This window comes from Dromiciops gliroides, chromosome 4 (genome assembly GCF_019393635.1).
Source record: "Dromiciops gliroides isolate mDroGli1 chromosome 4, mDroGli1.pri, whole genome shotgun sequence".
NCBI lineage: Eukaryota > Metazoa > Chordata > Mammalia > Microbiotheria > Microbiotheriidae > Dromiciops > Dromiciops gliroides.
The window spans coordinates 11,113,256-11,141,117 of record NC_057864.1 but is presented as its reverse complement, the minus strand read 5'-3'; the positions used below and the strand labels follow the sequence as shown (position 1 = coordinate 11,141,117).

Genomic DNA, 27,862 nt, shown 5'->3' with positions numbered 1-27,862 from the left:
ATCTTTTTCCTAAAATGTAGCCCTTCAACACTCCAGATGGAGTCCAACCAAGCAGTATAGAACCTCTAATTCCCTGACAATATGTATGCCTCTCTTAATTCAGTTTAAGGTCCTGCTAGTTCAATCTGGCTTCCATTTCACAACCCTGGACTCAAAATGACCTTGAAGTCCCTCCAACCCTTCAGATCTTTTTTCCATGACAATAACTGTTTTAGCCACTCTTTCCCTAATGACCCCTGACCAGTATTCAAAGATCTTTTGACCACCAAGAAGAACGTACATCTTTTTTTCTGCAAGCATGGAAAATGCCACAAATTATTCTAGGAGAAAACCCAAAGGTGAGTGAATAACCATTTAAATACAGTACAAGTCAAACAACATTCCACTTGAATTCTTGAGTCACATGCAATCACAGTTACTTTCTTTTAAAAATTAAACACAAAGGACTTACCAATAAGAGGCTGTCTGACACGGTGTTTTCAGGTTCAAATGGTCAAGGAAATCTGCAAGAGTTTTAGAACAAACATTCCATAGTAAGCAAGCCAAGTTTTCAAAAGTTGTCCTTTCGATCATAAGAAACTGAAACAGTGTTAAGTGTTTCTACTTCTGGTTAAAGATTAGCAAAGATTGCATAGCCTAGTTGAGCATAAAGATATTTTCCCCAGGATACTTCAATTTCCTGATGCTTGTTGATTTCCGGGTCACCTGTGTAAGTCAGCCTTACAAGCAGTCAGTCAACAATCATTTTTTAAAGAGCTTACTATGGGGCAGACGCTGTGCCCCATGCTAGGGAAACAGGGAAAAAACCAGAACCTCCCCTCCAGGAACTTGCCTTGATTAGCAACCAATGTGGACCCAGAGAAGTCAACACAAGTCATTAGAAAAGGAATATTGGGGGTGGAGGGTGGGAGATAGTTCTCCATGTCTCCAAAATGCATTAGCTGGATTTATTAAGTGCCCAGTGTATGGCAGAAACGTCTAAGATCTAGTCAGAGAAAGGACCTCAGAGCTGACATCCTAATGGTAGAGTCAAGATGTAAAGAACTAGGAGCGCACAGGTTACATACAGAATGGATGGAAAGCAGTCTGGGAGGGGAAGGGATGAAGGGCTTCCTGCAGAATGTGGGATTTAAACTGAGTCACCAAGGAAGGTGGGGAATTAAGAGGCAGAGGTGAGGGGGCACGGGAATGGGAAACGGAATACAACCTGGAGAGCAGAGGAAAAGGGGGCATGATTGGAAAGGTGGGAAGGGGCCAAGCTGTGAATATCTTTAGCTGAAAGATAGATGACTTCATGGTTGACCCTGGAGGAAAATGGGGGCCTCTGGTGCTCCCCGAGTGGGGTGGGGGTGATGAGGTTAGACCCACACTTTAAAAAATCATCTTGGCAGAGGGCAGGAGGAGGGAGAGACTTCAGGCAGGAAGGGCAGTTAGGAGATTATAGCAATCATACAAGTGAGAGGTGATGAACTGACTAAACAAAGCTGGGATAGTAATATGAGAACAGAAAGAGACTTATTGTAGCCGTGCTGGGAAGGGGGAAACAAGGCCTGGCAGCAGCCTGGGTGGTTTTGTGGAGTGAATCACTCCGATGCCCGAGTCTTCAAGGTACCCAGGAAGGGAACAGGGAAGTTAGGAAGAGTTTGGAGGAAATGGCCCCATTTTGGACACGTTGAGGCTGAGATGCCTTCAGGGCATGGACAGTAGGTAATGTTAGAAGGTCCAGATGTGGGAATCTTCTGCATTGAGATGATGACTGAGCCCGAGGGAACTGATGAGATCAACCAGTGAGAGTATAGTTAAGGGTAGAGATGGGCTATCGGGGCACCGGCAGCTAGAGGATATAGTGGGTAGACAGTATGCTGGATAAGGGCCAGAAAGATCTAAATTTGAATTCTGCCTCTGATACTAAGGTGACACTAAGCTGGAACCTTAATTTCTGAGACTCAGTTTCCTCACCTATAAAATGGGGACGATCATCCACTCCTACTACCTCCTACCTGGCTACTGTGAGGAAATTAGGTTCAACTGAACAAGCATGTGGTAAGCACCTACTGTGTGCTGGGGCCTACTGAGAATGAAAAGTCCTTTCCTTCAAGTACCTAGTGCACTGAAAAGTGGGACAGGAAGTAAAAAAAAATCATTCTCAAAATCCAGCAATTGTTAAGAGGAAGCACCAGTCCCCGCCCCCAGTATCGATTGGAAAGGCCTGACTTGAATTCAACAGTTTCCTCAGCTTTAATCCAATTTGCATATAGGACCAAAGCAATCATCCATTAAGGACACTTTCTGAAAGGCCTGAGCACTTCCAGGCAGGCAGGACTGTTGTTGTTTCTTTCCTGGAAACCTGTAATTAATTTGCAAAAGGCAAAAGAAAGAAAACAGACAAAATCCAGCTCCTCCGAATGACTTTCAAGAGAAGCGTGTTTTAGAGACCGATCTATGTCAGATGCCTCGGGACACCAGCCACACGTGGTCAGTCTTCTGGTCTGCCGGGATCTTTTCCCCCAGGATGCCCTTCCGCTCACACAGTGTCTCTCTATTTTCGTATTTCCATCCAGGCCTAAATAGAATCCCCCTTGGGCAGCAGCTAGTGGCATTAACCTTGAAAGATGCGTCTTTTCTCCCTGCAACAGGGGGAAAGACAAAAACTCCCAGATCTGGGGCAGATGCTGACCTCTGGAGAGAGGCAAGGCACTCTTCTCTCTCATGTCAGAGGCTGGACCCTGTCCCAGGCCGGGCCTAATCACTAACAGATTAATGCAATTAGCTATAAGATCTACCCTCACTATTACAGACAGAATATAAAATATGTCCCAAACCTCCCATGGAAAGGGCTGGCTGTCTAAACTCCCCAATTCCCAACTAGATTCCACTGGCGTCTTCTCTAGCCCCTCCCTTCCCTATGCGATTAAAAAAGGTTGATTCTTTTCTTTCTTTCTTTCTTTCTTTTGCTAATATTAGTCCAATTTAAAAATATATATATTTATTTATTTTTCAAGGAATAAAAATCTGCTTTCTCTCCCTCCCAGCCCTGCCCACTCTGAGAAAGAAAAGAAAACCAAAACCCTTGTAACAAATACAGAAAGTCAAGCAAACAAATTCCCAAACAGGCAATGTCCAAAAAATATGGGCCCCCTGCACCTGAGTGCATCACCTCTGTTAGGATGTGACACATCTTCATGAGTCAAAGGGAATTGTGCCTGGTCATTGAGTTCTTAAGTCTCTCAAATTCCCCATTAGCCTCACTCTCCTTTCTCATAAGAACAAATAATAAGAGGGAATGAGATAATAATAAGAGATAAGAGGGGCAGCTAGGTGGCACAGTGGATAAAGCACTGGCCCTGGATTCAGGAGGACCTGAGTTAAAATCCAGCCTCAGACACTTGACACTTACTAGCTGTCTGACCCTAGGCAAGTCACTTAACCCTCATTGCCCCCAGGGTGGGGGGGCGGAGATAAGAGAGGCAAAATCAGGGAATGGTCTTTATACCCTCAAGCCAGTCCCAGAATCCAATATTCCCATTGGTCCTCTGGAAGCCACTGTGTCTTCATCAGTCAAATAAGGACTCCCCCTACCTAGCCTACATGCCCTCCCAGGCTGCAGAGGGGGTTCAATGTGTACTTTGAGAAGCGTGAAGGCCAACACCACACAAATGTAGGGTATTACTGTTATTGTTAGCACATGGACATCACAGATTTCACATAGTGACAGGTGGCTGGGCACAGTAGATGTGAGCTTGGAATCAGGAGGACTTGGGTTCAAATGTGACCCTTGCTGTTTGTCAGCTGTGCAACCATTAAGGACCCTTAACCTCTCTGAGGCCACTCTAAGATTCATCTGCAGCCACAGAATGTCTAATCAATCAACATCAATGAAGTGTCAGGTACTGTGGGACAAAAAAAAGAGGCAAAATTGCTATTCTCCGAACTCTCGTAGGGCAGACATCCCAACAATGGTGACAAACAGGATATCAACATGATCCATTCGGAACACTCTCAGGGGACAAGCCTAAGATGAGGGGAGCTAGGGGAGGTGTCTCATAGGAGGTGGGATTTGAGCTTGGACTTGAAGCCAGGGGAGACAGAAGGAAGAGATGAGGAGGGAACTGGGGGCAGTGAAAATGCTTGGATCTGAGAGACGAAGGGTCAAGTTTGAGGACAGCCCCATTTAAGAAGCCCACTTTTAATAGAAGCTGCTGTACTGAGTACTCCCAATCTCCAAACTACAGGGAATGAAAAGCTTTCAAACCATAGAGAAATAAGAAAAGAAGTAAAAATCATGTGGGAACAAGACCAGGTGCATATTATTTATCCCATCATCCTGTCGGCTACTTGAGTCATCCTGAGTGTATTTTTTGTGAGCCCACAGAAGATGAGCTTGGATCCCAGTATTTTTATTCAACTACCCCCCAAATGGCCATTTTATCGGCCAGAACAATAATCTGTAAAAGATTAGACATAAAAGAATAATGGCAGGCTAGCAGCTTGTTCCCAGACTACTTCTATCTGAACGCCATCAAAAAAGACGAAGAGTGGAGGCTGATGCACAATAATAATAGCTGTAGAACACACAAACAGCAATCAGTCTGAGACTTCAGTCCACAGGGCAGGGCTCTTGAGCAGTCACCCTGGATGACTTTCACCACAGAGCCCTACATAATTATCTCCACCTCCACCCCCCAAAAGTGGAAAAGTAGCTCTGTTTGGTACCTCAGAAGAGGCTGCTCCATCCTCTCTCATTTTGGTAGTTTATTGTGAGCATTTAGCACAGTGCCCGACAAAAACACTTAATAGATGTTCCTTCCTTCCCTCCCTCCCTCCCTCCTTTCCTTTCTCCTTATTGTCTCCTTTCCTTCTTCTCTCTCTGTCTGTCGGTCTGTCTCTCTTCCACAGATACTGTGCCCGAGAAAGGACCCTAATGATTATTCCATGTGGATACCCACAATGGGGGTCCTTCAGCAAACTTAGGAAAACTCAAGCCGCTAGGATGGGCACAGGGGAAAACATGATTCTTTTTTGAGTCTTCAAATTTCACTGAGAACTTTTTTGTTTTGGTGGGGCCATGAGGGTTAAGTGACTTGCCCGGGGTCACAAGGCTATCACGGAGTACTTTGAAGCTGATTATGTGAATATTCAAATATTTGAATTATTTCTCTGATTTCCTGCACATGGAGACCCCACCCCTACCAATAGAGACCCTAAGCCTAAGCCTTGGTACAGCTGAGCTTGACTCAAGCCCCACCTTCTACAGAAAATCTACTCTGTCCATCCCTGTAGGGTATCTTCTATCTAGAACTTACTTTGTATTTACATTGTACATATTTTTAAGTTCATATTCTTTGTACCTATTATTTCTTTCCCCACCCACTCCCTCAAAGTAGGAGATAATATTTATGAGGATAGAGACTGTATTTCTGTCTTTGACTCCTCTTTGGTTTATATAGTGCCTAGTGCATGGGAGGCACTTAATAATAAATCCTTTTAGACGATTTAAGTCCTGGAAATTTGCTTAACACAGTGGTTAATGACACGCCAAAGGTCACACAGCTAGGAAGTGGAAGAGGTGGGCTTGAGATCAAGCCTCTCTTTGTTTTTTGTTTTTTGTTTTTTTGCGGGGCAATGGGGGCTAAGTGACTTGCCCAGGGTCACACAGCCGGATTTGAACCCAGGAACTCCTGACTCCAGGGCCGGTGCTTTATCCACTGCGCCACCTAGCTGCCCCCAAGCCTCTCTTGAACCTAAGGTCACCAACCAGTAAACTTGTCTTTATTTCTTGGTTTTATTCTGCATTTATAACAGGACCTGCCAATGAAGGCCCAGTCCTTAGGGTAGGAGTCAAACACACAGCGCCTGCTGAACCAGATTAAAATGTCACCAGGAAATATTTAACAAAATAAAAATACAACAAAACATGGACATGACATTTAAAAACCAAATAAATATGGCCCTGAAGGGTTGCTTGGGCATGGATTGGTGGCTGCTGTTTCTGAGTTTGGCACCACTGCCTCAGAATGTGCTGGGATTAGCCCTTGCTGGGGCGGGGGGGGGGGGGGGGGGGGGGGGGAGTCCTATGGAGCCCCTGTGTCCAATCTTCTAACAATGTTAGAAGCTGCAATCCCTAAGAATTGCCCCAGAATCCTAAGGGGCAGATGAGGACAATGGAAGAGCAAGTCCAGGGTGGGGGGAGAGGAAGGGTATCACACATGTATCCCGTACACACATATGTGTGTGCATGCTAGTTCCCCCCAATACAAGCTCTTGGAAGACAGGGACAGATTCTCCCCCTTTGCAGTTCCAGCACCTGGCACAACATCCCACACATCAAGGATTGATTGACTGACTGAGCCTGTGCTTTCATTGTTATAGGGTGCCCCTAGCACAGAACACAGTGTACTAATTCAGATTAGGAATGTGTAGTCTTAGAGAGTTTGATTGGCACCTGAGAGGCTCAGTGATCTCCCATCAGTCACTGTGTGCTAAAGGTGAGGCCCAACTCCAAGACCAGGTAGGTATCTGTGTACCCTGCCATTCTGAAACATGATCGTTCTATACAATTGGCATCATTACGGATATATGACCAGTAAACATAATCCTTAAGGCCAGGTTACTTTGACAACTCTTAGAAAGTCAGACTTTAAAAAAACCCAAACCAAAAACGTCAGGCTACAGATCCCAGATTTAATGGAAGAATTAATTTCTGAAAGGCTCAGGCAGCTTTCAAGATCGATATAAAAAGAGGATGATGAACAAATGAACAAAAAAGGATTTACGAGGTGCTTTTTGGTGTTTTAGTCTTGTCCGACTCTTCTCCACCCTGTAGTCCCTCCTGTCTATGGGGTTTTCTTGGCAAGGATGTGGGAGTGGTTTGCCATTACCTTCTCCAATGGTTGTAGGATGAGTCTGGGTTTCTGTTCCCCGCCCTGGTGACTCCATGCTGTGATAGCCAGAGTGCTGGAGTCAGGAGGCATAGGGTTTAAATCCTGTTTCTGAATCTCCTGAGCTGGGTGACTCTGGGCAAGCCAAACTCAGTTTTGTTATCTGTAAAGTGGGGAGAGCCATAATATCTATGATACCTATTTCAAAGGGCTCAAGTGAGAGAGTGGATGTTAGCAGCTGTTACAGAAATGTCGACTGTTCTCACTATAAGGACAGTTTGCTAAGAAAGCCCTAGGAATGTGCCTGAATAGAACAGCAGCTCATGTTTCTACTGCCCTTGAAGACTTGCAAAGAAAAGTCCTTTTCTCAACCATTCGGAGAGGTGGTGGCAATGTCTTCCTATGTTACAGACTAGAGGCCCTTGAATTCAAACCCAGATCCCAGTCCAGAACTCTCTAACTTCTCTTTCTCTGCACAAAGGGCAAGATCAGAATCAAAGGACCTGAATTTGTATCCCAACTACAACGTTTACTAGCTGTATGACCTTGGCCAAATCCCACCACTTCCTAGGGCCTCAGTTTCCTCATCTGTAAAATGAGGAAGTTGGACTAAATAGCCTTTGGGATCCTTTCTAGCTTTACATTTATGATCCCATGTGGTTTTCTTAAAAATCCATTATTAGTTTGAAAAATGGCGTTTTCTTAATTTTTTGCTATTTAAATAAAATTAAGAGATGAGGAGTTCAGTTAAAAGCAGAACATTCGGGGCAGCTAGGTGGCGCAGTGGATAGAGCACCGGCCCTGGAGTCAGGAGGACCTGAGTTCAAATCTGGCCTCAGACACTTGACACTTACTAGCTGTGTGACCCTGGGCAAGTCACTTAACCCCCATTGCCCCGCCAAAAAAAAAAAAATAAAGTCCAAAGTATACCCTTCACCTAGCTCTTCTAACTCCAGCAAACATATAGGACAAGAGCTCCTATGCATTCCTGGTTCTGAAGCCTACATTTGTTTAAACATCTCTGGATCCCGCTGAACAGAGAGGGTGAAAATGTTTCCAACTTCGGACACGGTGGTAAAATTCTTTAGTCGTGTCTGTTCGGTCCCCACCCCCCACCCCCTCCTCCTTTGGAAAGTACAGTATAAATGATCGTCCTCCTTCCTCCATGAATGATGTTGTGTGTGCTTGCGCCTACACCTCCAACCCACCTACACCCACACTGGGGGCACAGATACAACCTAGGGAACATCTGTTTCCTACTCGCATGAATTCAGGTAACTACAAAGCAAAGATCTGGACACAATTATTATGCTGAAACATTCCTGTCATACAACCTACAAGGGCATATTCTGAAAAACACAGTGGCCCAGAAGGGAACATTTCCAACTCTTCCTAAAACAAGTCTTGTTCCAGATGATTTTCACTAAGTTGGACTTCAAATAAACAATGTTAATTAAACCAGCTAATTCTTCCCTATGAGTTTCTTCCCCTACCCCAATGGACAGAGCCTTAATCTGAATGTCAGTGGAAGTTCCAAGGATCTGAGGAATGGGACCCTGTCTGTGGGGCAATGGAAATATCCCCGAAGTCAGAGTGAGAGGAACTGGTCTGAATCCTTGTTTCACACTTTATTACCCGTGTCACCTTGGGCTAAATGCTTAACTTTGTGGGACCTCAGCTTCTTCATCTATAAAATTAAGGTGCTAAGAAGGTGCTAGATTAGATGCCCTCTCTGTTGGGAGCCAATCTTCCTTAAAGAAAATATTTCTGCCGTGGATTAGCCCACTTTCCTACCTGAGGAAGGCACAAGGTGACTAAACATTATTTGCTGTTTCTCTAAGAACAAGGAGGTCCTGTGGGACCTTTGGATCGCTGCAGTGGCCCAAGTTCTCACGGTACTGCCCCGTGAATCAGTCATTCAACAAGCCTTTAAGTGCCTATCTGTGCTGGGCCCTGGAGAAGGTTCTATGGATACAAAGCAAAATGAAACCATTCCTGCTCTCGAGTGCTTACATTCTCCTGGAGAATTGGCATGTACACACATAAAAGTACATACAACATATAAGCAAAGTGTGGCAAGGTTGTGTCGGCTCCTTGTGGCCGTCTCTTGGAGCAGTTGATCATGTAGGAACTTTGGAACCTACTGCTGTCTACCATGCATGACTCGGGCTTTGAGATGATGAAGACTCCTACTATCTTTCCTTCTGGCTCCAAATAGTGTCAGGGCTGTTTCAGGTTACTTCCTGATAGGTGATTGGAGGAGGGGGAAGGGTGCAGCTGGCCCCATTCCGTACACTACCCCCAGTGCTAAGCCTCCAGGAAGGTCCTGTGTAAGCAGCATTAGCCTGGGGTTTTAGCTGCTTCTTTAGTGTTTTTCTTTCTTGATCTTCTATGAAAGAGTCAGGACCTATACCAAGATGGACATCTACAGGCACGGAGCTTGAGATGTGCCATCCAATTATATTGGAACAGTGGCAGAAAAAGAATCCGTGGCCACTATCGCAGTGTTCTTGGAGAGGAAGGTCATCAACAACAGGATCGACCCAAGCAAAGCTGCTGATGAGCAGATTTGTACTGGATGTTGTTTAGACAGTGCAGAGAGTAGAGGTGAAATGTACTGCTTGGTTAGCAGTCCTGCAAGCTACTTTAGTTCTGATAAAGCCTAAGTATCAGCCTCCCAGCAGATTGTAACAGTAGTTATAAGTTGTTACCAGATCCTGTTTTAAAGTCATTCTGTTTAGGCAAGCTATGTGTCTTTAACGTTTAGCATTTCTTTTGTGAATAGGAATAAATTTTATGCTCCATATCTGATTTACAATAAGTATTCTTTTTACTCCCTCTTTTGGTGAAACACCAGATGTGAGTCATAACCTAAGTTATCAGTAAAGCTGTTCCCATCTGCTGGGGTTAGGGTTAATGAGTCAAAGAGTCCAGTTCTGCTCATTAGAGGTCAGGTTCCCCAGGACTGATCCCAGTCCAAACTAGATGTCTAGGCATACACCCAATATAGTACCCCAGCCCTGGTTTCTCAATGCTAGAAAAATAAAACTAAGCAATTTGTGGCAGAGCCTGCATTTGTCTTGAGGGCAGGGTCTATTTATTAATTGTATCCCAACACTTAGCCACAGCAGGTGCTTAATAAATGTTTACTGGATTGGAGTTGACTTAGAATAAACAAATGAATCCCTGATATCAACCATTCCCCCCATTTGTCCTTGGTGTATTAGTGCAATAGTCCCTCTGATACTTAAAGGACCCAAGGTTTTAATGGTGTAGATGCTCCATCCACTCACATAAATCAAACTTGAGATAAACATTCAACGCTTATGGATACATCACCTCCCCCTTTAAATGAAGCTCCCTTGAAGGCAGGGACTGATTTTGCTTGTCTTTGTACCCAGGTTTAGCAGAGTGCCCGGCACTACCAAGCCCTTAAGAAATGCTTGTTGATTGATTGATTCAAACAGTGCTAAGGCTGACAAATTCATCACCCGTCGGCCCATGGTCCAAATTTGGCCAGGCTGATTTTCAGACAGCAGGCACTCTGCCCAGACCCGAAGCCTCCCCAAGTTGGCAGAGGACCTTCCAGAGCTTTCTTCTGACCTAACGTTACCTCCCGTTTAAAACAAAGCATCACTGGACCATAGATTTAGAACAGGAAGGACCCGAGTGGCCACCAGGCCAAACGGATGAGGAAACTGAGGGCCAGAAAGGGGAGGATTGGACCGGGGTCACCCAGCTAATAGAGAGTCCTCGACAGAACCCGAACCCAGTTCTTCTGAAGCACAAGTCCAGAGTCGTCTCCACTTCCCTGCGCTATCTCTCCAAATTCTAGTGAATTGATGGTTCTGAAGGACCGAGGAGTTGGGCAGTTAAAACAACTAATCTGGATGACATTTGGTTCTCTAAGACATAGCTTGCTTTTCTCTCTTTTTTTTTTTGTGGGGGGAAGGGAGTATTTCTCTTTCTCAGCCACGAGACTCCAGAGTCATTATACAAATATTTGGGTTATGTCCGTTACAAAAAGGAGCCAGGCAGTGCCTAGCTGGGAGCCTGAACCAGGAAACAACATTGAAAGAGTTTTCCAGCTTTGCCTTCTGCTCCGTTTCTCGGTACAGGCATGTGGGAGAGGTAACTTCTCCATGCCTTGGATTCCTGAGGGGTGAAAATGAATTAGGACAAATGCTCGGTGCATGAGAATGAAGGCCACTGGGGAGGATGTTCCCACCAGGTCCCACAAATTTGAAAACTAAAGAGAGTGAAGCGAGAGTGTATACAGATGGATGGTTCTCAGAGCACCTGGACTGGGGCATCGAAGGTCCCTTCTGGCTCTAGCTACATCAGATCTCCCAGGATTCCTTGGGCCACAGGGCATGTTCTAGGCCAGTCTGGTGACTTAGGCTTAGGGCTGGAATGAAATGAGACTCTTGTAGGCCATCGAGTGTTTACAGCAGCATAGAAAGGCTATTCAGCAAGGAGACAGCGTAGCTTTGGCCCAGCCCGCCTGCTTCTCTGCCTTTGCCACGGTGGCCCTCTCCATCAGCATCATGGGTCAAGACTTGGGGACCCTGGGGGCCTCACGAGCTGGGCTTTTGGAAACAGGTGACCAGGGAGCTACAGTTGGAAACTCAGTTTCCGGGACCAATTAAACCTTGAAGACAATTTCCCTGTCTTTTAGATGCTTGGCACAGTGCCCGGTACACTGTAGGGGCTTAATGAATGTTTAGGGGAAATTAGTCTAGGGCTCCTAGCACAGCATAACACTGCCAAGGCTTGGAAAGGGGCCTGCTCTGCACCCGGAGACCCAGAATGCAACTTAACCACGTAAGCAAGGGACATGACAATGCAACGGGCTTAGAAATAATCTGATCTAGTTCAGCGCAACACCTATGTGGCGGCCAGGCCACCATGAAGATAAGACTAAAGGAAGCTGTGCCTGTCTTCAGGAGACTTAGCTTGTATTGATTTTGCATGTAGTGTATATATGTGTGTATGCATACATACATACATGTACATATGTGTCTGTGTATATGTGTGCATGCATGTGTGTATCTATGCATGTACATGTTGTCTCTCCTATAGAATGGAAACTCCCAGGGGGCAGGAACCACTTCATTGATGTCTCTTTCCCAGAGCCTTGCAGAGTCTAGTGGGGGTTGAGGGCTGGTAGTTTGTAGGACTGAACCTGTGACTTTATTGATAATGGAACCTCCAGGTTCCTTCTACCATCTCCTTCTACCAATGCAGGTAGCACCTTCCCTGAAACTTAATCTTAAAGCAACTGCCCAAAGCATTGAGATCTTTAAGGATTTGTTCAGGCAGCCAGAATGTGTCCAAAGTAGAATTGGAACTCAGGTCTTCCTAGCTTGGAGCTCAGTTCCTCTAACAGCTGCAATAGGATTTGGCAAACTACAAGTTGAGTGGTTTTTACATTTTTTTAAAAAAAGCTTTATTTTGTTATACAAATGTAAAAACCTACACTCCAAATCCTCAGCTCTCTAGGGCACCAAACAGTTTGCCATAGTTACACCATGCTGCCCGGCACACAGTAGGTACTTCTGAAATGCTCGATTGGTAGACTGATTCTACTAGTGGCAAACAACACACACAAAGAAACGCCAACGCCCAGTGTAGACAGAACAATCTGGAGAAGTTCTCAGAAGTGAGGAGACCAGAAACAACCTCTTGGTCTATGAGCACTGGGTTCGGTGGCTGCATCGGCCAGCTCTCTTTATCGTAAGGGAAGGTCTAACAATGGTAGGCACATCACCTCTCCACATGGGGAAATGACCTGTGTTGCTTCTATTGCCCAAGCCCTGAGTTGACCTGGGGAAGAATGGCTGAGAATTGAGGGGCTGGGAGGGTGGGACAAATACCTCTCAGGACACTTGTTCCATTTGGCATCAATAGAGGGCTATTGAAAATTTGCTGCTTACCTTCCTGGGAGAGAGACACCACACACCACAAAGAAAAATAAAGCCAGACAAAATAAAACAGCAGCAAGACAGCAAACTCTTGTTGCCAGAGCATCCATGGTGGAAGGGAAGGGAGATAGGGGAGAAATGCAGAGAAATTGTTTCAGCGGAGCCTTCTGTTGCCAAGGCTCGGTTCTGAGGGAAGTCCCTCCTGGAGAGTCACCAGAGCACAGTCTGCTTTGATGAGAGTAACTAAAATGCACAGAATCACAAACCAGACTTTCCGAGGCGTCAGGCACCTACCTACATGGAGGGAGCAATTCGTCCAGCTCATAGCTGGGGAGAAGATTCAGAGCTGGCAAGTCTGTCCCATGTGTATCCAAGAAAGAAACCCCACTGCAACACACCAAATGGGGCCCACTAGACGATGGTTGAAGACCTCCGACGCAGGAGATCTCACTGCTTCCCATGAAAGCGTGTCTTGTACTTGGCCAGCTTGGATTGTAAGGCTTTTCTTTTATCTATCCTCAGGTATTTACGCTTTCTACCCATTGGTCCTGATCCTGCCTTCTAGGGCCAAATGGGAGACGCCAGATCCCTTTATATGTGGCAGCTCTTTAGAAGCCAAAAAAGAGCCAGGGTGTCTACCCACAGCCCCCCACCTCAAAAAAAGCCTTTTCTTCCCAGAGCTAAAAAAAAAAAAAAAATCCCCCTTACTTCAACTGCCTGGATTCAAGGCCCATTTTTTGTTGTTGTTTTAAGCAAAATCCACCAGAAATCCCTATTTATTCCCATTTTCCGTGCTTCAATTTCCCCTACAATTAGTTCTTGCACTGTTCTGAATATCATTTTAATCTTTTTTTGAAGAGTATTCTGATCATGCAGGATAATGAAAGGATGCTGGGCACAGCCATTGTGGAGGCCAGAAGACTGAGATCACATAGATCAGATGGGAGGAAGCACATTGGATTTGCAGTCATTAGCCAGTAAGCATTTATCAAGCACCTACTATGTGTTGGGCACTAAAGAACGGCAAAGGTCAGCCCCTGCCCTCAAGCAGTTTACAGTCTGACAGGGAGATAACACGCAAACAACTATGGACAACCTGCATAGATCAGTGAGTCAATGGGGGATGGCTCTACCATGAGGTCAGAGGACATGGGTTCAAATGATGGATCATGCAGGTTGTTATTATTATTTGCATTTTACAGATGAAAAAACTGAAGCCCAGAGATGAAAAGGGATTTGTCCAGGTCACACAGCACCCAGTGTCTTTACCACACTGAGCTCCCTGGGTGTCCTCAAGCACCTTCGTCCTTCTTGATCCCCATTTTCTTCTGCAACTTTCTGCAATTTTCAACTGAACAGGATGGAACATCGTCTTAGGTCCCCACCAACTCCAAATCCTAGTGCCCCCCATATTAAACTTTAGGTCTGAAATCTGGGAAGCTCCAATGAGATGATGCACGTCAAGTGCTTTGAAATAATGATAAAGACAGCGCACGTTCATTAAGGTGCACAAACAAAGTGCTTCACAACTGGAATCTCATTGGATCCTCACAACAACCCTGGGAGGCAGGCACTGTTGTTAGCCCATTTCGCAGGTGAGGAAACGGAGGCAAACAGGGTGAAGTGACTTGTCCAGGGTCACCCAGGTAGTAAATGAGGTTGAATTTGAGCTCAGGTCTTCCTGACTCATCTTCCTCCTGCTCAAGCACTAACTAGCTGGGTGACCCTGGGCAAGTCACTTTACCCTGTTTGCCTCCGTTTTCTCATCTGCCAAATGAACTGGAGAAGGGAAATGGCCAACGACTCCAGGATCTCTGCCAAGAAAACCCCAAAAGGGGTCACGAAGAGTCAAACATGACTGAACAACAACTGGACGACAGCTTCCTGACTGCAGGTCCAGGGAGCTCTGCGCTGGGCCACCTCTGTGCCCCAGATGCCTCAGCATGGACCAGCTTCCGCTGTCCAGGGTTTTGCCCTCCTGGGAGTGCTAAGGAGCTGGGGCTTGGCTGCCAGGGAACGCAGAAGGGCAGGACTCTCCTGCCCAGGGCAGTGCGCTCTCCCAGTTTCCTGGCACTGGCTTGATTTACAAAAAGGCAGTGTTTGTGGTTGTGAATGGGGCCCCTTTGTCATGTGGTTCTCAATGCCCACTGTTCACAGGGTTCATTCCTGCTCCCTGCCCCCAGGGGTTTTCCCCACCCAACAGTGACTCTCAGGCCAATACCATGGGACCTAGAGTCTTACAGAATTTCCCAAGGGCACGAAAAAGTTATATGACTTTCCTGTAGTCCAAGCATGCTTACAGATCTTGACTGCAACCCTACCCTCTATCGTCACTGTACTCGGCCTCTCCGTAATTCACACTTCTGCTGCTACTGGGGAGGCTGAGGACGGTGGAGCCCTTGGGCTGAGAGTTCTGAGTTCCAGTGGGCTGGGCCAATTGGTGTCTGCACTAAGCCCGGCAACGATAGGGTGAGATGGAGGTGGGGGAGGGGAGGCAAAGGGGTACCCAGCTGTCCAGGTTGGAAATGGAGCGGCTCAAAGTTTCTGTGCTGATCAGCCGTGGAACCGAGCAGTCACTGAGCTTCTAGCCTGGCCATGATGGGGAGAACTGGAGGAGAAGGATGATGACACAAGACAGTACTTGAATGAGGATAAGGCAGAGACAGAGAGAAGGTAATCTTGGAATACTTGAAGAATGAACAAATAAGCATCTCACCCTATTAAGTCTGGTGCTAAGCGCTGAGGTCAAAGTCTTGGCCTCAAGGAGTCTATAATAGAAAGAGACAGCACATCTAGGGGACAGGTGGCCACGTGGTAGCCCATTAAGTAACAGGGACATTAATTAACAAAGGCAGTGATGACTGAACCATCGATCCCAAACTGGGAACCCAAGCAGCAGCAAGGCAAGGGATCAGAGAGAGATCAGAGCAAAGTATGATGGGGGCCAGCCTGGAAGAGTGGGCCAGGTGAGGCACTCACTGATTAGGAGAGCCAGGCTGGAGGGCAGAATGGCAGAGGTAATGAGGAAAAACCCACTTCCATCTGGGGTTAGATAGATATGAAGGGAGAATCAGAGAAAGTCTCACAAAAGAATCCCCCCAATCTCGGAGCTGAAAAGGAGGTCAGAGGCCACCTCATTGGATTCATGCCCAAAGCAAAGACTCTCTATTGTGAGGGCCAAAATTTGATATATGGAGCGTTAATTGGGCGACTCACCAGAATACTGGGGTCCTGGGACCTTTTAGGTTCACCCTCCCCTCTGAACTGCCCTTTTAGATATTTCTCTCAGGCCAACAAGAAAGGAGCCTTACAGCTTTAATTCACAAAAGGGTTTTATTACTTGGGAATTAATTAAACAACAAAGGTAAAACTAATAAAAATCAAAGACAAGGAAATAGGAAAAAGAAATACAGATAAATACTCTAAACTTAGCCTATGCAATTCCCAGATCGTTTCCAATTAAGCTAATTCAAAGGAATTTATGGTTTTCTGTTGTTCATTCACCAACACCTAGAAAGTCTACAGTTGCTCAAGCCACTGGAAAGGCAGAAGCCAGAGAGGGAGAGAGAGAGAGAGAGAGAGAGAGAGAGAGAGAGAGAGAGAGAGAGAGAGAGAGAGAGAGGGAGGGAGAGGGAGAGGGAGAGGGAGGGAGGGAGCACGAGCTCACATTCCGGAAGTGTCTCTGCTTCCCTTCAGGGAGCGTTCAATCTTTCCTCCCCCAAAAGGGGAGGTCCTTCAAAAACTGCCTATGGAGAGTTCTCCTTCTGACCTCAGTAGCATACATAACTTCAGGGTGGGCCAGGTGTGGCCCCTCCCAGATGAGTCAGCTAAAACTCCAATAATAATTTTTACCACACTACCACAACATACCCAACATGCGCTTAAAATCTTCCAATGAAAGACCAATGATTAAAGGATGTCTAGCCTAAGTATGACCCTGGGCAAATCACAACTTTTCTCAGCCTCGATTTCCTCATCTACAAAATGGGGATAATAACAGCCCTTATCTAATAGGGTTGTTTCAAGGATTAAATAAATTGAAATATTTAGAATGCTTTGCAAACCTTAAAACATTATCTACATGCTAGCTCTTATGGAAAAAAAAAAAAAAGAGTCATTTTTGTTCTGCTTGGCTCCAGATGACAGAGGGAGAAGCAATGGGTTGAAAGGGGGCTCAGCATAGGATTTGGCATCCAACAGGCACTTAATAAGTGCTTATTAATTGATGACTCATTTGCTTTTTCTTTTGCTATGGGCTATGGGGCCACGCCAAAATAAAAGGCAGGCCGATGACGACTCAGAACACCCAAGAGCTTTCTGCATTTCTCTGCCAAGCTTTCTTGCCCTTAATGCAGCCTCAACTTTTTCCCTTCACTCTACTTGGCCGAAGGGAATACTGAGACACAGTCCTCAGATTGGGTCACCGCCAGCTTCAGTGTGAGGCTCTCTGGCATTCACGAACACTGCAACATTTCAGCTGCAAGACAGGGAAGAGGTTCATCTAGAAGGTCTTCTTCCCAGCTGCCTGTTTCCCTTCCCTCCCACCATGTGAACATTAACAAATGTCATTTACAGAGCTCTCTGAGGTTGGTCAAATACTTTACCAAAATCTCTGTGAGGATGGGGGTACTGGGAGCATCAGCTCCATTTTACAGATGAGGAAACTGAGGGTTGGAGGAGTTAAGTGACTTGCTCAGAGTTATCTGACTAGTTAGGGACAGAAACAGCATTTAAAATATAAAACTATGAAAGACTTCAGTTACTCTTTTTTTTTCTTTTTTTTTTTAAGTGAGGCAATTGGGGTTAAGTGACTTGCCCAGGGTCACACAGCTAGTAAGTATTAGGTGTCTGAGGCTGGATTTGAACTCAGGTCCTCCTGACTCCAGGGCTGGTGCTCTATCCACTGCGCCACCTAGCTGCCCCAGACTTCAGTTATTCTTAAATCCAGGAGGGAAGGGCCTGTAGGCCTAGAGTGGAGCTTGAAGAATCCGTGTCCCTCTTCTTCACACCCCTCATCCTTGGATGCGGACGACATCATTCAAAAGCTTCCTATTTGATTTCATGTAAGATGACAAGATAACAGAAGAGTCTGAGGCTGACTTCATGAGCTTGGAACAGGAAACCATCTGGCCAGACTTCTTGTAATCAGCAAAGCAGCATCGGCTTGGAGAATAGTTGGGTGGGGAAGATTGGGGCAGAGACACAAGATGGTAGCCAAAGCATGGGCGAGGCACTCAGCTGGAGAGTTAGAGAAAGGGAGCTGTTGATGGTAGAAAAGGGGAGCCTCCCACTGGGAAGCTTAGGGGAGACACGCCTGACAGCTAGCTCCCAGAACTTGAAGTGGAATTAAGACTTGTTTTCGAGGCTGTAGAAGGAGATTTGGGCTCAACCTAAGGAAACCCTTACTTCCCAGCATCAGAGCTCCCCCAAGGGAAGTCTTGGACCCTGTCACCAAGTTCCCTGTTTAGTCAGGGGTTGGCTTAGGTGTCCTGTAAGGTTCCACCAACACTGAGATTTCTGATTCTGTGGATACCTGAAGTGTAAAAAGGAACAGGAAGGAGGATGAGAACAATGGGTGAGGATGAACCCACGGGCCTGAAAAAACAGATCAGGAGGAGAGCTCTGGATTCTCACTGAAGGACAGTTTGCTGCACTCAACCCATGGTCCAGAGGACTGTGCTTTTTGCCACAAGTTAGTACAGGCCAACCACACCCCTTCCTGCTGCTGCTTCTTCTTCTTTTTTTTTTTGGTGAGGCAGTTGGGGTTAAGTGACTTGCCCAGGGTCACATAGCTAGTAAGTGTCAAGTGTCTGAGGCCAGATTTGAACTCAGGTCCTCCTGACTCCAGGGCCGGTGCTCTATCCACTGTGCCACCTAGCTGCCCCTCCTTCCTGCTTCTTAACTGAGGATTAGCTGGCCCAATGGGGGCACTTGACCAAAGTATATCTTTGCTCCAAGTATAAAAAAAAAAAGATGTGCTAAAGCAGAAGAACGATGCAAATTAAATCAAAGGCCTATTTAAATTACTTTAAAAGAATGCCCATGTAAAAACAGTATTAGAGAGGATGGGTGTGCTGACACACAACCTTTGTGGGGAGGCAGCTGATTCTTTAGAGATGCCTTATCCTGGGTCTTGCTTGAAAACTGCTTGAAGGCAGAGGCTGGTTTTGTTTCAACTTTGTGTCTTCCGGATCTAGCATCATCAATCAGTCAGTGGGCACTTATTAACAGAGCCTTTTTTTATTGTGTGTTGTCTCCCCCTTTAGACTGTAAGCTCACTGAGGGAAGGAACTCTGCTTTTTATTAATTGTATCCTCAAAGGTTAGCACAGGTATGTATAGGTGATTAATAAATTTTTGCTGGATTGAATTATTGGATTAAGTGGCTACCATATTGGATAAGGCAATATACTATTTTCTAAGGATTTGTCAATCTTTTTATTTTTAAAAAATTAAAAAACTTTTTTTTCAGGGCAATGAGGGTTAAGTGACTTGCCCAAGGTCACACAGCTAGTAAGTGTCTAGTGTCTGTGGCCAGATTTAAACTCAGGTCCTCCTGAATCCAGGGTCAGTGCTTTATCCACTGTGCCATGTAGCTGCCTCCAAGGATTTGTGAATCTTAAAGCAAGATATTAAACTAGTAGGAGTAGTCATAGCAGCAGCAGCATTACTACTTCTAGGAGTAGTAATAGTTTATTACAACAGCAACTACTACTAGTAGTTTACTATATTGCTTTATGTACAAGAAGAACTACAAGCATACAACAACTACTACTATAACTACAAGTACTACTACTACTACTACTACTACTGCTGCTGCTGCTGCTACTACCATTATTACTACTACGATGACAATGAGGGATTTGAATCTAGGTCTTTTGGGGTCCACATGGAACATCCTAAGCTGTTTCTACCTAGGAAAAGAACCACTGACTAGACCTGTGATTTTCTTGCCATGGGGAATTCCCAGATGAGGCAGCTCTCTCTATTAATGCAGATGAGCGCCTTCTTTGCAATGCTGTCTAGAACAGTGAGAGACGAAAGGCCTAGACCAGAATCATGGTGGTGTTGATCTCAGGCCTTTCCTTCTCTATCTACCAGGCCATGCTGACTGTTCCCCTTGCACACCTAAATATTTACCACTAAATTGACTTACACTCTATGGGAATAGTTAAAATGTTCTGCTGCTGCTCACCTGACTGAAACTGTGTACAAGACAGCACAATGGAAGTCAAGGAACCATAGAGCCAGAGGACCTGAGATCAAATCCCACCTCAGATACCTGTGATCTTAGATGTCCTTTCTTTTTTTTTTTTTTAGTGAGGCAATTGGGGTGAAGTGACTTGCCCAGGGTCACACCTAGTAAGTGTTAAGTGTCTGATCCCGGATTTGAACTCAGGTCCTCCTGACTCCAGAGCCAGTGCTCTATCCACTGCACCACCTAGCTGCCCCTACCTGTGACCCTGGACAAGTCATTTACCCTCACTGGGTTTTTTGTTTCCTCATCTGTAAAATGAAGAAGTTGGATTCAAGGTCTATTACCGCTTCTAATTCTGAGATGAGGCTTTAGAAAAACGCAGCCCCAATTCTGAGCGGCACTGTCTCAGGAGTAAGAGGATAGAGGTTCATATCCTATCTCTGATGCCAACTCCCAGGATGACTTGACCTCCCAGGGCCTGTTTCCCCACCTGCAAAATGAGGGGGTGAGACCAGCTGATCTCTATGACCCTCTCCCCCAGACATACCAGATGCCAACGAGCAGAAATCCTTTCCACAGCCTCAGTGGTTGCTTTGTAAATACAAGTACCGCAGTCTCCCCAATCATTTTCCTTGACCTACTAGCCAACAAGGTATACAGCAGAATGCTAAACTGAGTGTCTCTCGATACTTTTTCATTGGATGAAATCTGGGAAAGAGTCAATTTGGACACAGATGCATTCCCAATTCTTTTCCCATGGGACAAAAATGAAGGACACCCTCAAAAAAGTCATCGTGTTCTTTGTCAGGGCGGACACAGAGGGGTGTTGTCCTGATGAGTGAGGAGGCCTGGCTGGCTGTGAGCGACAGAGCCGGTTCTCTGTGTCTAAGTGAAAAGGGTGATACACGATCTTGCTGCCTAGACGGAGACTGACCTCTGGTTGGTGTGTCAAGCACACCGTGCTGAGCCTGGCACTGATTGTGATGTCTGCCTAAGGCCCCTGTCAGCAGAGCCCTGGCTGCCCGGTGTCAGATTGCCCAGCAGGTCCCAGGCCTGCCACACCCTTGGAAACTGCCCCCAAACGTGCTTCCTCCCTTTGATGGAGCCCAGAGAACCTGAGGTCTGTTATCCATTTTTTCTCCTTGTGACTCGGGCAGAGGCCGCCTCCAGCACAGATACAAAGAGATTTCTCTCTCTCAGAACTGGGGACAGTGGAAATGAAAACAGTTGGAAAAAAGGGGGGGGGCAGATTGATGATTCAGAAGTTTGTACTTCCTGACCAAAGGTCCAAGGTGTTTTATGGCCATCAGGGGAAGGGTAGTGGAAAGAACTCACAGAAGTATTACAGAATGGGGCAGCTAGGTGGCTCAGTGGATAAAGCACAGGCCCTGGATACAGGAGGACCTGAGTTCAAATCCAGCCTCAGACACTTGACATTTATTATCTGTGTGACCCTGGGCAAGTCACTTAACACACATTGCGCCCCCCCCCCCCCAAAAAAAAAAGTTTTACAGAACTCTAGAACTGAAAGGGATCCAAAAACAATCCTAATGAGGCATCTTAGTGTAGTGGAGGGGTTCTTAACCTTTTTTGTCAAGGACTTCATCAGCAATCTGGTGAAACCAAGACTCAAGTTCAAATCTAGTCTCTGACACTCACCAGCTGTGTGACTGGGCAAGTCAATTAACCTCTGCTTTTCTGTTTCTTCAGCTCAAAAGTGGGGATAATAATAGGGTGGAAGGGAACATACATTTATTAAGTGCCTACAGTGTGCTTTACAAATATTATCTCATTTCCTCATAATACATAGCACCTAGAGTACAGGACTGTTGAGAGGATCAAATGAGGAGGGTCGCTAGGTGGTGCAGTGGATAGAGAGCTCTGTCAGGAAGATTCACCTTCCCAAGTTCAAATCCAGCCTCAGATATTTACTAGCCATGTGACCCTGGGCAAGTCACTTCACCCTGTTTGACTCATCTGGAGAAGGAAATGGCCAACCCGTCCAGTATCTCTGCCATGAAAGGCCTCACAAAGAGCTGGACATGACTGAAAATGAGTCAACAACAACAAGCCGGTGGAGGAAGATTCTGGTCCAAAAGTTCCCTCTGCAGGGCCACTCAAAATAAGCCAAAGCAGCCATAACTGGCGTTTCTCTAATGCTCCGAGGTTTACAAGGCTGCTTTCTCACAAGGTCTGGCAGTTCTGCCTATCCGGGAACAGCCTTCTCTGAGATCTTCTGTCTGACCTGAGCAGAGCCGGCCCCTCCTTGGCCAGCTGGCTTCTCCTTCAGGTTGATGATGTCATCAGAAGCATCCATATCTTAAAGACCCAGCAGAAACTGCATCTAGCTTGGGGGGGGGTAACTCTCTTGTCTGTGGTCTCAGGGATAAGAGGAGCCCCGGTCAGGTCCGGAGTCCAGGCCTCTTCACTCCCCGGAGAAATTTCTGCCATGAATTAAGTAGCAGTGGATCCTGAACAGGCCACCTACCAGGTGCCCTGAGCCTCAGTTTCCTAGTCTGTACAAAAGGGACTCCCAGGACTCCCAGGGCTGCAGTGAGGCTGCACTAACTTCCCACTCCCTACCAAAGGGGATGGAAGCTTGTTCGCCGTTCATTTCATCCCAACCTTGACTGGATGGCCCACCGCCCCCTCTGCATGCCCAGAAGACCCTCATTTTGGATTTACAAAAGTACAAATGTAGGGAGGGTCAGAGATTACTGATTTAGAACTGGAAGGGACCCCAAGGGTGATCAGGTCTAACCAGTGTCTGATGAAGACCCAGGGAGGTTTAAGGGTCTAATAATGCAAGGCAACAGAGATAGTATTTAGCAGAGCTGGGATTTGAACCCGGGTTCTGCTTCCAAACCTGTGCTCTCTCCATAGTGCCAGGCTGTCTCCCCTCTTAGAACATAAGCTAAGGGCAAGGAGTGTTTCACTTTTCTTTTTGTATCCTCAATGCCTAGCACAGCCTGGCACATAGTAGGTGCTTAAGAAATACTTGCTGATTGCCGGCATGGTGCCTAGCAGCCAGTAGGCACTTGATTGATTGTTCCTATGCTGCAAGACCTGATCTCACTCACTCCTTGTCCAAGCGGGCGCTGGTACTAGCTTGGTGTCTAACTCATGGCATCACCCGCAGAGCGAGCCACTCACCTCCAGCCTCAGTTTCTTATTCCATTACAAAAAGGGTATGGCGCCTGTAAGCCTTCTTGTGTGCCAGCCTTTTGACTGCCCCATAGAAAGGCCCGCCCAGCTAAACCTCAGTATTTCTTTTCTATTTATTCCTCCAAGACGATCTCACAAATCATTTTTGTGATGAGGCCCATTGTTCACTGATGCAGAGCCTTCCCTCCCCAGATCCCAAGGGCCACCTCGACCCCGACAAGGGCATCACTATTATGTGAAACGCCCCCGTCCCGGGCCTCGGTGAGAATGGAAACTCATCAATCTGGTCGGGAGAAGCAGCGTGAAGTTACACATTCAATCAACTGTGAAGAAAAGGGGAAAATGTATTTTGAAAAAACATCCAAATCAAACCTCACACTTCCAGGCAGAAATCCAAGCAGAGCCACTGCAGGGGCTATTGCTTCGAACAAATATTTCTGGTGCTTCCTGTGGTGCGTTTGACTTTGGAATGGCAGCCCTAACTGACAGTACGTTCGAGTCATGACTTCTGGGCCTACTGTGCTCTGTCCAGAAAGGTTTCTGATCAAGGAAGGGGAAGGAAGGGGACCTGTCATTTGATCCGGGCCAATTCACCAGGTTCTAAGGAGGAATCCAGTATTGGGGATCCTGAGTTGTAAGCAAGAGAGTCACAGAAATGCAGAGCTGGAGGGGAAGTCAGAGGTCAGAGCCAAGATGGGCGCCCTACTAAAGTAGACCCGGCGAGTGGTCTTGCGGCCCCAGTCAGAAGCCCTCCAGAGTGGGCCCGTGATTCCCCTTTTATCCAGCGCTCATTGGCAGAAAGCTTCTCGGGAGATGAGGGTTTCTTCTTTGCCACTTCTCCCCATGGATCCCAGCTCTGCGGTCCTTCAGGACAGAAGCCCTTGTGAGCAGGGAGGGATTTGCTTTTGCCTTCCCATCCCCTAGGCACAGAGCCTAGCCCAGCCCTTGAGAGGTTCCCGCAGTGAATGAACCCTTGCTGGCTATAGGGGGGACAAAGAAAGGCAGAAGCACGGCCCTGGCCTCCCAAAGGCCTTCTGGACGTCCATCACCAGAGGGAACAAGGAACGCCCGAGAAGGGGCAGTCTGGCCCACCACATCGACCTTTTACCTATTGGGTGGTTTTTGTTCTCCCCTGAGATGCTGGAATAAGATCAGCTCCCTGGGTCAAGGTGATTCTCATTTCTCTAGTCTGGGGCCACAGCACCATCTGAACGGCTTCAGAATGCAAAGAGCTTCCTCTTACGCAGAGCCAACCGAGCGACAGCATTTATGAATGCACAGCACTGTGCCAGGGGCCGCGATGGGAACTGGGCTAGAGACGCATAAAGGAAACAGTTTATGGAAGCAAGAGAGGGAGGGAAGAAGGATGCTGGAGGAAGGGAGGGAGGAAGAAAGAAGGAAAGGAAGGAGAAAGGGAGGGAAGGAAGAGAAATGGGGGAAGAAAGGAGAAAAGAAGAAAGGGGAGAAGGGAGAAAGGAAGGGAGGAAAGAAGGAAGAAAGGTGGAGAGGAAAGGAAGAGGGGAAGAAAGGGAAGGGAGAGGGGAAGGGAGGAAGGAAGGGAAGAAAGAAGGAAAGGAGGGAGAGAAAGAGGGGGAGAGGGAGGGAGGAAAGGAAGGGAGAAAGGAAGGGAGGAAAGAAGGAAGAAAGGTGGAGAGGAAAGGAAGAAGGGAAGAAGAAAAAAGGGAAGGAGGGGAGGGAAGAATGGAGGAAGGAAGGGAAGAAGGGGAAGGAAGGGAGGAAGGAAGAAAAGAAGGGAGGAAAGAGGGAAGAAAAAGAAAGGGAGGGATGAAAGAAAAGGAGGGGTAAGGGGAAGGGGAAAAAGGAAAGGGAGGGAAGAAGGGAGGTAGGAAAGAAAGGAAAAAGGGAGGAAGGGAGGAAAGAAGAAGAGAGGGAAGGGGCGGGAGGACTGGATTTTGAAGGTCAGGAGCAGGGCCTAAAGGAGAAGAAGGCAGGCTGGCTGGACCTTCCCCTGCACAGAGGGAAAGCCCAGGAAGGAGGAGGGGGCAAGCCTGTGAAGGGACACTGGGAGGATGCTCAGGCACCGGAAGGCCTCCTAGGGAGAGAGGGCGGCAGGGTGTGGCCGGGGCTCCCCACTGAGCAGACCTTCAATCTGCTCCAGATAGAACCAGGCATCAGGCGCTGAAAAAGGCCCTAAGAATGAACTCTGAATTCCTCACTCCCATATCAGCTCTGTGGCCTTTCCCTTCATAAACCAGAGAATCAACATTCTAGAGCGAGAAGGGACCTTAGAGACCAGAGTCCGGCTCCATTTTAGGAATGAAGAATCAGAGGAAGATGAAGGTCAAGTGACTTGGCCAGGGACACACAGCTAGTCAGTGTCTGAGGAGGAATTTGAACTCAGGCCTTTCTGACTGAAAGCCCACCATTCTGTCCACTGTGCCACCTAGCGGCCTCATGCACCTCCTCGCTGCCTCTTTCCTTCCTTTTTTCAATATTTGCTCTACATTTCCTTGTGAGTAGAGTCTCTCTGCCAACCTGACTGAGAAGCTGGCCACTGGGGGCCATCAAGGAAAGGCACCGAGCGTCACCAGGAAAGTTCTGCTTGGCTGCAAGTCCGTATTTAACAAGGGCGGGTTCCCTAATAAAGAGCCCATTGAGGCCTGAATGGATCTGTCCAGTGGCCACAGCTTTGAGTCCCTCTTTAAAGGCAGGAGTGGCACTGGGCACCCCCACCCCCTCAGCTCCAGGCCTCTGGGCCCCAGGACGGAGCCTGGGAGGTGCTTGGCCAGACCTTGGCTTTCCCGAGGGCCAGCATGAACTCCTTGGCAGAACCAGGGCTGGAGAAGGAAGGATCCTCAGGCCAGGCCGCTTCTTAACTCTTCCTTCCAAATGGGTGACAAGTGGCAAGATTATGGGAAAGCAGCTTGGGTTTTTAAAGCCCCACCATCTCCCTCCTATTTGCCTGTTTTCTGTGTGTATTTTTATCCAGTCTGAGGCCATAAAAATTCCCCAGCCACTTTCCCTCTCCAGTTCTCATGAGTGGCTGCTTGCTCACTCACACCAGGATTCCAGCACTGCAGGGGAAGGGGCTCAGTGTGGCAGAGGGGGCCTGGGGAGTGGGTCCGATTGGATGAGGACTCACACTGGCTCCTGGGACAGGCCCTAGCGGTGTGGCCTTGGGTAAGTCACCTAATGACCTCATTAAACCTCAGTTTCCTCGTCTCAAAAATGAAGGGCTCGGGGCAGCTAGGGTGGCACAGTGGATAGAGCACCAGCCCTGGAATCAGGAGGATCTGAGTTCAAATCCGGTCTCAGACACTTAACACTTACTAGCTGTGTGACCCTAGGCAAGTCACTTAACCCCAATTGCCTCACTTTAAAAAAAAAAAAAAGAAGGGTTTGACCGGATCAATCAACAAATATTTATTAAGCACCTACTGTAAATGCAAGGCATAGTGCTAAAAGACAGCACCTGCCCTGAAGACAAGTTTCTTCATAGCTGAGGCGGGGAGGGGGCCTGCAGATCAATCAGCTCCTTAGATCTCAGTTTCCTTATGTGAAAAATGAGGTGAGGGGAAACGGCTTCTGAGGCTCCTAATTCAATGATGCCGGAACAGTCTCCGGCTATCGGTCTGGATGTGTTTGAATGAAAGCTTCTGAAGGGCAGGAGTGCTTCTGTCCTTTGTGTATGAAGCCTCCAGCCCAGAGGCTGATCCGAACCGGCCCCTCATCGGTGCCCCATGACCTCTCCCCTAACAGAAGGTCATTGATCTGACAGCAGGGGCTATTGTATGTTTGTCACCATACCCTCAGGACCTGACACAGTGAAATGTTTTTAATCTGAGAGTGTGAGGGTGTGTGTAAGCGTGTGTGTGTGTGTGTGTCTAAGTGTGTGGGTCTGTGTATGTGAGAGTATGTGTGTGTGTGTGTGTGTGTGTGTGTGTGTGTGTGTGTGTGTGTCTGTCCTTTCATCTGTGTGTGGAGAGAGACATTTAAACCAATCCCTAAACTGCCTTTTCCCTTAAATTATCCCAAGAATCATAAAGTCCTTTCCATGAATGTCATATGGTCCAAGTCACCCTCTTTCTTCTCTTTTGGGGGGATAAAGAGGAAGCTGCCAATCACACTGCTTCCACTGGAACAACTGAGTGGCTATTACAATCATTTCCAGCCTCATCTCAGGCTCCTCACATTCCCTCAGATAAAATAAAGACCCTGCTTGCTGCTGGACCATCCCTGGCCTGGCCTGGCCTTGAGAAGCCTCAGGTGCACCTCCTCCCTCCCTCCCTCCCTCCTCCTCACACCACTCGATCCCCAGCCTGCTCAGCAGGCACCAGCCTCCATCCTAAGAGAAGGAGGCTGGGCCCAGGTTCATTTTCACACCCCAGCCTCTCTGCAAATGAGTCTGACGTCAGACTATGGGTCACTGGATGCAAACACCCCTGGACCTATTCCTCACCCCCCAAGGGCAACACACTTTTCCCAAAACAATTTGTTCAAAGCGGGAGAGAATTCCCATTTTTTAAATAAGAGATTAGAACTCTGGGCTTGGGTATTCTCATTTCAAGACTCTTTGGGCTGAGGGAAGGCTGCTCTCTGACTTCAGAACAATCTATTTCAACTAATTATCCCCATTGCAAGGATAAGTTAAGTGAGGCACATCAAAGACAAACCAGCTCACACACCAAGCTGAGATTAAACCTAGGAATCAGCTCAAAGGTAGTAAGCAGATCACTG

General features: G+C 47.1%; 1 protein-coding gene across 3 annotated transcripts in view; it reads right to left on the bottom strand.

Moving 5' to 3' along the window:
• Positions 1-27,862, bottom strand: part of GNG12 (G protein subunit gamma 12) — a 363,426-nt gene that overhangs the window by 96,352 nt on the left and 239,212 nt on the right. For all 3 annotated transcript variants that reach the window (XM_044002005.1, XM_044002006.1, XM_044002004.1), the window contains one exon: positions 452-503. The gene's annotated coding sequence lies outside the window, so the exon portion shown is untranslated. The remainder of the gene's footprint in view (positions 1-451; positions 504-27,862) is intronic.